Here is a 13,598-nt window from a genome sequence, read left to right on the forward strand (position 1 = left end):
CATCTATTGTCCGCGCAAGTCTCACGGGGCACGCCGCGCTTTTCGCAGCCGGACGAAACATTCGCCGCCGCGCGCGCGGTGGTTTCTCGCGCGACCGGCGCCCTTACGTCTCGGACTCTTAATAGTATTGGAATTGCTAGTTAGACGCATAATCGAGTTACGACTTTTACCGCGAGTGATGAAGGTGGATGGTCCATGGGGTCCGCGGCGTTCGCATCCCGATCATGCGAGCGCTTGCCGACTAATGAAAACGAAACCCCCTGCGAGATGCCCCTGGAAACGTTCCTTTCCGGGGGAAAGATGCGGGCTCCATCACTTCATCCCGTTCCCTTCCAACGCCGCCGCTTCGTTTCCTCACGGACGGCTACTGTGAGAAGCTATTCGTTCTTCCCTGCAATTTTCCGCCTGCCACTTTCGCGCAGCGCAGCGGCACTCCGCCCGCGTTTCGCGTTAATCGATTGATCGAGCTATGCTAATTCAAGGCTTAATTCTGAAAACAAATATCTCCTCTGCGAAAAATGAATAGCAAAAGATATCAAGTATCGTTAATCTTAATTGAGAATTTCAAGTATTAAAAAACCTATATTGATTATCTAATTCATAGATTACTATATAGCAACATTTAGAGAGCAGATGTGAAGGCAGAACATTCGGTAATCAAATCAAAGAAAATCGAAGATCTTATCTGCGTGAATAGGAATAGAAGATTAACGTAATATACGTTTTTTTTACATCCTCTTCCTTCCTCAATTATTATCTAACTTTACCGAATGCATTGTCGAAAAAAGGATTCAACGTTCGTACGTAAAAGTGCACCCGTCAACGGCACGATACCGATTCGTTAGAATATAAGCACGTACTTAAGCCGATCTTTAACCTCCGCAAGAATCATGGCACGTCCGTGGAGCGATATGACGGCGAAGGTATCGCGCGACTCTTTGTGGCGGCTCCACGGAACGCGTCCGTTCTTCTCGCGCGCCACTCCAGAAAGGAAAAAAAGACCGACGAACGACACCGATCGTAGTCGAGCATTGGACAATGCTTCATTAGAGCATTGTCGGTGCACAATATCACACAATTAGCCCGCTCGGCCGTTCCAAGCTTTTAAAAGGTCTCGCACGGCGATCCTACCATCGGGCATCACTACCACGATCAGACGATCAGGCATCGATCGGTGCGATCCCCTCGATCGGACGGTTACGTGGCGGCATTATGTGCCGGGCATAATGCTCTTCTTTATGCCCGTGCCTCTTACCGCTAAAACGTCCGTGGCGTCTCTCGAGCGTTAGCTCGCGCGCGAAGTTACGGCTGCGTTTTAAATCTAAAATATCATAACGTAAAATTATATCGATCCTTTATCCGCTGTAACATTTTCGAAGAAACAATTCGACCTATGATGCATCGACGGATAGAGCGTAGAATCAATTTACGAATTTTAATATTAAATGTTTACATCTCGTTTAATTCAACGTAGTTACAGCCTCGTACCATGTACATACTTTGTGTCTAATACGTGTCCGAAAGGATTGAAGTTGTATATAATTTTACGCGATTAAATACTCGAGAAATTTTTTCAATTTCGTTTCAAGCAGCTTGTTTCATCGTACGCGCGTCATGCAAAATTAGGAGTAACGTCAATTCGTCACGGTGATTGGAGAGTCCCGCTTCCTCATCATCAGCTTCCACAAAGTCGGTGAACGCGCGCGGCGCGACTTTTACAGCGAGGAGTCGTGCGAACGGGCCGATTTTGATCTCAAACCGAACGAAGTTGCGATCCTTCGTCCGCTGCAACGTTCAACATGTGTGAGACGTGTGGAGACTTTTGATAGCGCGAGGAATCCTCGCGGAATCGTCCCGTTAGCGTGCGACGCGCCTTAGATATATCTACGCGCCGCGCCGCGTCGTCGGCGACCGATAGCCAATCGTGTAATAACTTTCGCGTAATTAGGGAACGGCACGAAGCGTGCATTAATCACTATCGAATTGATTTGTTACCACGTTAAAAGGTGACTTTCGTGGGAGAAAGGTGGATGGCCCGCGCGATGCAAACGATAGGTGCCGGAGAGAAAAGGGGGAGAGGGGGTCTCTTGGGTGCGCGAGGATCGAGGATGGACGAGGGGACGACGCGCTCGCGCGCGAAAGCTCGCGCGTGTACGTAAGAGAAACGATGCAACGATGGAGAAACAGAATCACAAAATTATTAGGAGAGTCGTATATGTTCATATATCTTCGATGTAATAAACCAATTCTCTGCCTTTCTTCGCCGCTTCTCCACCTACTTATTCAACCTCTCATTCCGGGAAGATCGTCCAACCGGGTTGCTAGCAACCCTTCCCTAATTGGACCGCATTCCACTCCACGTGGAGGCCCTCGTACTACGTATGCATGTATGCTTTACCGGAATTTTCATTAGCGCGGCACTCCGTCGTGACGGAAGGTCCTCGATACGTGGTGTACCTACGCCGGCAACACCGATACACGCCGGCTTGGCCGTGACCGTAAGTTATACTCGGGGAAGACGAAGAATCCGAGTGAATTACTATCGCGGGGAGTTCCGCGATGACCGCTTCCCACTGTCTTTGATGAGCGTTGGCGAATATATAGCAGCGAGAGTATTACGAGCCTTTGATCTCCTCGTGCGGGATGCATTAGCACGCGCGCGGATAGCCAGATAATTTATAGAAGTCTACACTGGGAAACCGGCTAATCATTTCCATAATAAACCTCCAATTACGTCGGTACTTTCGTAATCGTGGCGTAAACTTATCTGTGAATCCGCTTATTATAAATATTAAGGACGGTGGATCTCGCATCTTGCGAGACCGTTTTGCTTCCTGTTCCGCGATTCGCAGCCTCGCTCACTCTCGCGTATTATACGTTCCTTTGAAAGCGATCGACACGAAGAAAGGAAGACGTCAACGGGGTCGACGGGTATGCACGATGATGATGATCCAACGAGATCGGAAGCGGGGTAGAGTTCCTTGAAGCTATTAACGCGAACCGTGATTCATGATGGTGGAGTCATCGCGTAGAGGAGAGGTCGCGGCAGCCCGGACCCGCCGTACTCGAAAGCTTTTAAACGATCACGGGGGAAAGGAGGAGACGCGGTGAACCTGTCCGTCACGTGGCCGGAGAGATGAGCAGCACCCACTTCTTCGGAACTGTTCTTCGGGGCACGCCGCGGCGGACCCCGGTGGGAGGTGAGAGGTTAGACAAACACGGGGCCTTATCTGATGGCCCGTCAGCGCGCTCTCCGGCCCTTCTACGGCCCATTCTGGTCTACCCCCGCAATGCGCCGCCGCGCTGCGAAGATGAGGTAGACAAAAAAATGGTGCCTTCGAGAGCGACGCTCTCGGCGCCGTATCCTTTTCGTTTTGATAGATTCAATTTCGTGTTGATGTCTCTCGCCCACTCGGGTCGGCCGCTTCGAAAAATCTCTACATCCCTTTTATGGAGATGAATTACTCGGCGCGAAACTGTCGAGCGAGAGCGCGTGATATAGCTGTTACACAAAAATTCGTAAGAATGTTACCACTATATATATACACATATATTGAATACAGAAATGATGTAATTAAAATAAAAGGAACGTGGCATAATTGTATCCGGCTTTCAACGCAATTCTTGTTACAGGGCGGGTACATATAATACCTACATCTCGTTAATGGTATATTATAAGTTCTCAAGATTGATGAAACACGTTCGATAAATATCAGCAAACTTGTAAAGATAACAGTTATCCGTGTAATCTTAATATCCGTAGGATCGACTTGAAATTTATAGTGTTTGCATCTCTCTTTGACCCTTATGCACACTTACATTATCGGGAGTAAATAATTTGTTCGTACGACGTCGACGCGCGCGCGCGCGCGCTGCATCGGGCGTAATTTCCAGTAAATGTATGCACTACAGGAGAGATATGGAGAGGAGAGGCCCCGGTACAAAGTTATGTAAGGTCAAAGAGTAAAAACGATATCTCATCCGTTTTAATAGAGTTGGTCTCCGCATGCGTTTTAAGAGGCGCGCGAGGGACCGGAGATCTGGACCGCTCAAAGAGGAATTTGTGGCTGCTCGTGAGAGCACGTTGTGCCTCGCGCGATAAAGGGCGCGCGTCTTCTTTCGACAGGTATATCTACCTGCCAGCACGCCTCCTCGCGCGGACGCAGCCGCTGCATGCCGCCGCTTCGTCCATCAATATCCTTGCCCAACATGAGATTACTTTGTATGAATAAACGCGAGATATATATACCTTGTAATATGTAAAAGCTTAAAAGCTACATATAAATTACGAAAATAATTTAATGCAAAAAATTAATTTTAACCGGTACGGCGTGTCTTCTGATCAAAATGGCGAATTTCTAAAGAGCGAGATACAAGATGCATATATAAAAATCTTCAAATAATTCATTCTCTGCCTTGTCATTTTAATATTCGAGACATACATAATTCTTTTCATGTTTTATTTAATCGAGAGTCGTATAATCCTCGCGTGTTGCTCTTTCTTTTAAAAACTTATATTTAGAAATCTTGAAAATTTATAATATCAGTAATGATGTATTACTGAATGTCGTCCTTTTACTTTCATTTCTCGTATGATATTTTCACGATAAAGCATACCGAAACATCGAAACCATGAGAATAAGTACACGCGCGACTTCTGAGATGTCACGTTCGGTGCGCCCTGTTGGGAGACAAAGTCTTTTACCGTAAATCGTCACAGTATCGTAATTGAGACGACTCTATCGGGAGTCTTCTACCACACAGCACCACGAAGTATGCCATCCACCTTTCCGACTATATATACGCCGGTAACTCACTCTAACGCAGAGACGTTACCGCCCGTCTCCACACAAGAGAGCGGCCTTCGGGAATGCATTAACAAATTAATCTCGCTTGCTATCTCGTTCTCTCTCTCTCTCTCTCTCTCTCTCTCTCTCTCTCTTTCGCTCGCCTTTACCTCCGCCTTTTCGTATTCAGCCGCGATACAAGCAGCCCCGGCAGTCACCGCGGTCAGAAATTCCGGGAAGCCGTATCCACCTCACCGTCGCGCTCGACCAAATTTACGCGCACCGCATAAATACGCGATGTGATCATCGCGGGGCTGATTCAGGGGGTGTGTGTGTTGGCATTCCCGCCTTAAGACAAGCGACCGTGCCGATTTAGGATCCAATCGGCCGAGTTTATGCGTGTTTCGCAGCTGGGTGCACGGCCGGTCTTATTTCACGGTAACGTTATTACGTGAGCGAGGGCCCTCGCTACGCGCGTGTACGGGCTTGTGTGTTACGACGCGTATCCTATGTTCCGCGGGGCTTACAGGGTGTCTCGGAAACGTGGGAGAATACCTATCGATGGAACGCTTGCCTCGACGTCGGAACAAATCGAAATATCCTTTACAATCCTGGACATTTGCCTCTCGCGTTGGCATCTGTATATCAATCGTTTTCAAAGAAAAGCAACAATTTTTCACGTAACTCGAAAGTGCCCATGCCTGATCACTCTTGTTGTTATATGTATGATTATTTATTAATGATATAAGATATCGAGATGACGTTCGTATTCCTCTTATTTCTTCACCATCAAATTTCTTGCAATTGTGCGATCAAAATATTTGTTGATAGATGTATGGAATAATGCCTCAGTTTAATCGAATCCGCGTCGGGACACCCCGTAGACCTCTGTGATAGTATTAGCAGCGTCCACGCTCGAAGATAGGCTTGTTCGGTAATTAGGCGGTCGGAAAGAGGCTGCGGGGGGTCCGTTTCAGCCTCGAGCAGGATCGCGTGGGCATGCGTTACGTGAGCTTAAAATGTTGCCGGCGAAATTGACGGCGACTCTCTAATTAAGCATGCGACCGAATTATTCTACGGAACCCTGATAATTTTCTCACCTTTCTCGCGATTCTTCATTATCACATTCCTTGCCATCGTATAAATAAAATTTACACTGCATATAATCCGCGTATTATAAGTTATAATCAAGGATATAATATATGTATGTGAGATATAATATATTTGTTTTGAAATTTATGCTGATTTTACTGCATGTAATTTAAAGATAACGTCCCTAACGTATAATCAGTACTAGAGATCGCTTATTCGGAATTAATATTATTTAATCATTCAAGTATCTCCCGTTGAACGATGATAATCATAAGAAGATTCTAAGAAGGCTTCTATTGCAGTTCACAATGCGGAAAGAAGACTATCGTCATACGTAACTTTGCTTTGTGCCTACAAGTGACGACGATCAGTCGTCAGTAGCGTGACGGAGAAAGGACGGTCGCGCAGCTTCTTGCGATGTATTATAGAATGGAAACGAGAATAGAGACTCCCTATTCGCATCAAATCGCGGTAGGAGAAGGCGTCCCACGCGCATCGCCGCGCGTCCGTCGTATGAAGACATAAATCAAGCGCTTTCGTGGACGATGCTCGCAATTACACACGCGTAAGCGTAACGTAATATATAATGACGCACGCACGGCGGTATGTACCGGGGCTCGTTATAATATACGCCTGCTTCGTTTCTGAACGGATATCTTTCTCTCTCTCTCTCTCTCCCTCTTCCTTCGTCTCGCACACGAGAAAACCGACGCTAGTGTGGGAGTCGTGCCAATTTGCTCGGTATTTGGACCGCCCTTTTACATAACGAGATGCCCTTTCACCCCGACGAGACGAACGATCGAGTTCATTCCCGTCTTTCGACGGCCCTTCGATATCTCGCGGCATGATCGGTGATAGATCGCCACACTCGCGGTTTTACGCGCGAGAGTAGAGAGTGTGAGAGAAAGGAGTGCATATTGGTTTTTTTCTAAATTAACTTTTCCTTGAGCAGAATACAAAAGAAAGAATGATATCCGTAAAAGATTAAAATTAATGCACGACTTTTAATGATATAACTAAAAAATGTATTTAATATTAATGCAACGATGTGTGTGTGTGTGTGTGTGTGCAGAAAACTTTAAAAAAGATATGTTTGCAAATTATACTTGTATAATAGATATCGCAACCAGTATAGCTAGATTTATCGGTCAACTACTAACCCCCCAAAAAAATGAGAAATCGTCTGGAACATTTTAAAAGAACTAATGCAATTATTTTAAATATTGTAAATTCTCAATCGAATCATGTAGTCTGCTTAGCATTATACGAGCCATCGTTTCCACCTGACCTCTCGTGGCCTTGATTATCTCGTTACGAATTTTACGCTATTTGCTATCTCACGATAAAATCTGGTTCATCGTAGATCATCAGAGAAAACCTCAATACCAGTTTCGCGAAACCTTCCACCTTCTTATCGCGTTCACATTTTCGTCTTGACGTTAGCGAGGTCTGCTCTCCGCCTCGACGAAAGGTCCGGCACGCTAGTGCCGATAAATCATTCCGCGATCCGATCGATCTTGCCGTTCGTGCCAACGGATCTCGCGAAGACGATATTGTCCGATAATAAGGCCTCATTCAGACCAGGACGTCATTCTAGCACATTAGCATAATAAGTTATTTTCTACCGAGCAATATAATAAATTGGAAAAATATTTCTTATGACCACCGGTTTTACCTCTTACAACCACACGTCAAATTTTTACGTTTTTACGTGATTCATGTGAATGTATTTGCACAAAATAGAGTAGATTTTGTAATAATTGTAATTTTGTAATTATTGTGTTACGTATATAGATTGTTGTTCCATGTAAGAAAGAAAGGCTATAACTTTTTTTTATTAAGCTATATGTAATATTATTATAGTGAAATTTCCGTCTGAATTCTGAATTAGCCTGAAGGTACCGAGCGGAGCGGAACGAACAACGATTGTACGTTCGCGGATGTACGCAGATGTTTGCTCTGCTTTAAGGTGCCCGCTGTCGTCGAAGACAGTCAACGTTTACTCGGTAATTATGTAACCCCGTCAAACTGTTTCACCAAACAGCCGAAGACGGCGGCGTTCACACGACTCTGTACCGCGCCGGTACGGGCCGGCGACAAAAGCCGGCCCGTTACAGATCACCTGCCGCTTGTATTTGACTATCTCACGATGGCGCGATAAGAAGAAGCTTCGCGCAAATGACTTTGCCACCCCACCTCCCCCTCCGCCGTCACCATCCGTCGCTCTGGCCGGTTCCGCGAGAGAGAAAAGAGCGCGGCGCGTAACTATCCGCGGGTTACCGTGTGAATGTTATTAAGCGCGTCAATTACCAGGCTCGCCTTCGTAAATTCTGTATAGGAAACTAGAAACTGGTTGCATCAATATTTACATTGTTACTTAGGTTCTTTTGGCTCTTCCGCGTGGATGTCATTGACAAATTCTGATTTTACAAATGCTTTCTCACGCGCGCGAGTGTCTAAAATCAATTCACGCGCGCGGCTTTCACGCCGTCGCGTGACTAGAGCCCATATCGCAGGCGAGCGTATCATGGCGAGCGTATCGCAGCGATTTCCAAGCGGATCAAGATACTTTCACGGCGAGCGTTATGGTTCACGTCGTTTGACAAAAGCGACGCGCACCTTTCCGGGTTCACACGAATCTTAGCTCCCGGGGCCGGTCGGGGCCGTTAACAACAAATTATCTCAATTTGTTAGTGGCACGAGAGCGAGCGGTCGTGGTCTGCGGGGGTGGCGTGTTGCATGCGTGTTCCAGGGCCATAGATCAACCAGGTCGGGGCTGGCGAAGGCGTGGAAGAAAAAGGAGCGGGCGGGGCGATGCGGGAGAGACGTCCGGGATCGAAAAGCGCTCGCAAAAAGGAAAGTGGTGCACCAAACTGATGGGCCCCGTCGATGCGCAAACGCGCGCCTCAAAACATATCGCCTCCTTTACGCGTCTAATAACGCGGCGTAACGACTCATCTCGCCGTTCGGCACTGCCACCAATCGATGTCCGATTTGTCGACGGCTGAAAAATCGTATCGATTTGTCGTGTCCAAATTAGTCTGCGCGTTTTTTAGCGATCCAATGGCCGTTTCTTTCCATTCATCAGGTCGGGTCGTCCTATACCCGACGGTCCTTCACATTTTTCTCATCGGGTCTAGTTACGAGCGTGAAAAATGACGGCCGCTTCATCACTCCGGCTAATTTTAAGCGCGACAGTGATCGAAGCGTATTCGTGTTATCTGTCAGCCGATGAATAAGGCCCGGAAGAGACCACTTTGTTGCGTTACTACATATCGAAGCGGGCAGCAATCGGCAGGAGCGAGAACGGAGCGCGCACGGTGAACGTGTCCGGATAGATAAGTAACGAGGATCGCGGGTGGAAGGCGACGAACGGAAAAAAAAAACCGAGAGTGCGTGCGTCGTGCATATGCGTGCTCGTGTAACATATATGCGTTGCGCTCGAAGGAGCGGAGGAACGTTAAACCGAGAAATATATATAACCACGAAATAGATCGCCAGGTGCGTGGGTGCCCGTGAAAACAACATGGCACGGCGGTGGAACGGAGGTGTTACAAAATATGAAATTGAGCCCATTTGTTCCAGTGGTCTCTGCGAGAGTCCGGGATCGCGCCGTGTGCCGCAGGGAACCCTGTTTGGGTCCTCCGCGCACTTCGCCATCCCTCTTACCTCCTCCATGAGTGCCTCTCTTTTTCCTCTCACCGCGAGAAAGCAAGAGAGAGAAAGCAAGAGAGAGAACTCTTAGCTCTCGATACCATAAATCCTTCGAGGTGTTAATACGTTCACACACTCAGCGGCTCTTTCGAGCGTGGCACCCACCGGATCTGGCCCCCACGTGGAGAATCATTCGAAGACCTCTTCGTGGCCTTTGTCCTCGCGATATACCTAGCTTATTTGTCTTAAAGCGCGCACTCTCGGAGATTCAAGGCTTAAACGCGAAGCGCAAATGAACGAAACAGATATGGACGTTAATACTAATTGCATTCAGCGATTATCAATTTCTGACTTGAACTTTGAAGAATATCCGCATTAATAATCAATCTACTGGAAAAAAGACAAATCGCATTTTATTTTGCTATTTCTAAAAATAGCAAAATCACTGGCGGAGGAAATTATTTTTCTTATATTTCTAAAAATGTTCCTACAAGTAAAACTATATATTATAAATCAAAAATATTGTGAAAGTTGCTAAAAATAAATAACATATTGCATTTTTGAAAATGATACGTGCATTCGTGGAATATTCGGTTTCTGAGGATGGAGCCCCTCTGCCTTTCCCCTCGATCCCCATCGCACTCGTTTAGGTGATGCTTCGGAATTTTCGCAACGCGCCGTGAAACATAATAATTAGTTCCAGTTTAGCGAGGTAATGAGTGCCGGGCTCCATTACAGTGCCTCATAATTGTAACCAAACCCCTATTAAAATCGACCTTATAAACGTGTGCTCCGCACCATGCCCCGTCTCCCTCGCTACGATACCCTAGCTGGACCAACTGCAGGTCGGACAGCACTATCTTCGTTAAATCGCATATCCTCTCTCGCGCGCGCCGTGCAACGCGGATAACACCCTATAATTTCCGACATACTATACCGCCATGGCGTTATCCGAGCGATCCCCACGAATCGTCGGTCGATCGTCCGGCTTCGCTAGATTTCAAGATGGGATTTCAAGCGGGCGCGTCGATGAAACGCGGATGTTTTCGCCAAATTTTAAATTTATAAATCAAACCAAAGAAAAAACTGTCGACCTTCTACAACTTTCTAATCTGAAATTACGGGACTACATTAGGTAATTAATTAATGATTATATAATTGCCAATGTTAAATGTTAAATTAACATTTTTGATTAATGGATTTTTATGAGTCTATCAATTTTTTTGAAACTGAAAAACAAAGTGTATGTTAAAAAATTTTTATTAAGTAGAAACAAAAGTAATTAAAAATCCGTCCATACAAATCCGTCCATTCACGCACAGCGGAGTCAAGTTCACTTATTATTATTTCTAAATATTCTCCATACAACGAAGATACACCTGACAGAGAGAGAGAAATAACAATAGTAGGGTCAATGCGATATCACTCGCGAATCGCTCGTGATCCACGGACATCAGCAATTATCGTTAACGGTATCTAATGATATTTATTACGCTCGTGCTTCGCGGCGATTACTCGAAAAGGCACGGATGAAAATTTACGAGCGTGAAAGTGCGCGACGGTGATAACGAGAAATTTTGAGACGAATATGAGTTACGAGGTTTGGCGCGCGTCGCAACGAGGGCGATAAATTCGTCGACGGAGGAGCGCGCTTGAGTTCATTTGGTAACGGAGGTTTGTTTTTGCCCCCTCGCCGCTCCGCTCCACTCCGCTCCAATCCGCTCGCGTACGTCGAGCACTAACTCTCACGACTTATGAGTTAGTGCTCTGGGAGAGGCACGCCGGGGCCGTTAAAGATTTAGTGCCGGCCGTTAACGGTCCTCGGCGATTTGCATGAGCGAGTCGCGCGAGTGAGAGAGTACTCGCGAATTCGCGCAAATTTCATTTCCCTCCTTTCGTCGCATCGTTCCCTCAGCCTCGCGAAGTTAATGTTTCTTTGAAATTTTTCCAAGAGCAGTTTGTGCGAGAGAAGTAATGTGCACGCGCCGTAATACTGGCCGTGTAATGATTTTTATATAAATTATTATAAATTTTTAGCAAACTTAAATTGCTTAAATTGCTTGATGACGAATCATAATTATTAAAGTTGTTAATAAGACTGTTACAACACTTCAAAATATTCATTCTATATTGTATGCTTAGAGATCTCGACGCGGAATTTATCACTCCATTTCCAGTTTTAATTTTTCGCTCACGGTAGTCTATCCTGTAACACTCGAATAAAACGCGTTTCACCGCAGTGAAACGAAGCGACATGCGTGCAGACGGCAGGAATCCGACTCTTGCAATTTATACACGATATCACGAGGCATAAATTAATACCATTAGACGGAGGGCACGATTGGCGCGCGCGTTCCCGGGACGGATGGGAGATCGGATCGAAAGCTCGTACCGGGAATCGTCAAACCGCAAACAGCGATATCTATCCGCGAACGTTCGTCGGGTTTCGTGCTAAAGACCCATCGGTTTATACCAACTTCCCGACGATCAATTATTGTCCTCCTCTGTCGGTGGCTTTCGAAGACGCTCATTTTCACGGATCCGTATGACTGACTCAACGATCTCTCCTCGTTGGGACAATCTTCTGTTATACCGTCAGGAGAATCGGCCGAGGCGATCGGCAACGCGATTGATCTCTCCGTCGACGAAAATCGACGGGGTTCGCGACTTCCGTGCGGACAATAGGTACTCGACCGGCGCGAGAGACACGCGATATACCGCCAATAGGCGACGAGCAGAGGTCGACGGGTCATCCGCGATCCGTCGAGATAAGGGGCTCGGAGCCGCGATTTTACTGCGAGCGGCGCACTTGAAAGCGGCGCGGCGCGTATAGTGCCGGGCATCGGCTCGCGTGAGTTTCCGATCCGGATTATATTAAGATAAAGAGGCCCGCGCGCGGCGCGATGGGCGTGACGGAGATCTCGTTACATTTTCGGAAAGGTGAAGAGGATAAGCGCCGATCGCGTAAGGCGGCGAGATGCGAGCGAAAGAATCGCGCGAGGGAGAGATGCTTCATCTTCGAGAAGGAATGCGTGGACCTCATTTTTTTACATGATCGAGAATGTACACTTACACGTACATATATTTAACAGGCGCGTTTGTAGAAACATCGGGGATAATAACTTGTAATAACAAACTTGTTTTTAACGCTTTTACAAATTAAAAATAATTCAACAAACGTAATTAAACGCGTAGGAAAATTATGCGAATAATAATTTCCCAAAGTTTGTAGGCTAAGATAAGAGTGATCATAAATATAAGAGAGATCATAAATCTTATTTGCACGAGGACAAGAATATTCAGCTCTCTATCGCAGAAATGCGAAATCAATTTATTTTAGAAAAAATAAAAAAAATTGTTATATACACCTAGCTTTTCAAACTCTTCGTGGAAATCGTATATTTCTGTGCAATTTTTGAAAAACCTCGAATTTAAGAGTGAACTCGAGATGGCCTAAGCATCCTTAATTTGCTCACTGAGAAATTTACTCTTCGATTCGCGCGACGGTGTTACGTGGTGCATAAATAAACTTCGGGACAGTAATTAGTTACTCCGTTAGTTTCACGAGTGGACAGCGCGCGGTTTGTTAACGCGGTATTTCGCGTGAGATTGTGGGCGGCGAAGTGCGACGCTTCCTACCGTTCACGTTCCCGGCCTCGAGATTTGCGGAGGCGGCGGATTCATGGCGGGAAACGCGTTCCCGATATTACCGTTGCCCGATCCACTTTAATCGCGAATATTTTTTATCAGAACGCGAGATAAGCATCTAATTTTGAACGGAGGCTCGCGGAATCTCGCGTCGAGACTCGCTCCGTTGTCGATCCTGCGTTACCCGATCGAGAGAGAAAGAGGAGTATAAAAGGTGCCGACAGGCATTGTCTGGCGTTTAGTGCTGGCCCGACCTTTGCTACATGTATCGGGCCCCTTCGGCATCCCGATGAGCCTCGGGGCTTCTTAAACCTTCGAGCTGGTCAGCGCGTCCGGCGTATTCGCCGAGATGTAATACCTACTCTTACGATTATTTTCCCTACATTTTCTCATCGACTTCTTCCCATGTCTAATCGA

General features: G+C 46.4%; 1 long non-coding RNA gene across 1 annotated transcript in view; it reads right to left on the bottom strand.

Annotated features, from left to right (window-relative positions):
- The window catches only part of LOC143903406 (uncharacterized), a 274,617-nt gene that overhangs the window by 119,315 nt on the left and 141,704 nt on the right, over window positions 1-13,598 (bottom strand). The gene's annotated exons all lie outside the window — the stretch shown is intronic.

This window comes from Temnothorax americanus, unplaced genomic scaffold (assembly GCF_048541705.1).
Source record: "Temnothorax americanus isolate GAGA-0224 unplaced genomic scaffold, ASM4854170v1 Scaffold46, whole genome shotgun sequence".
Taxonomy (NCBI): Eukaryota; Metazoa; Arthropoda; class Insecta; order Hymenoptera; family Formicidae; genus Temnothorax; species Temnothorax americanus.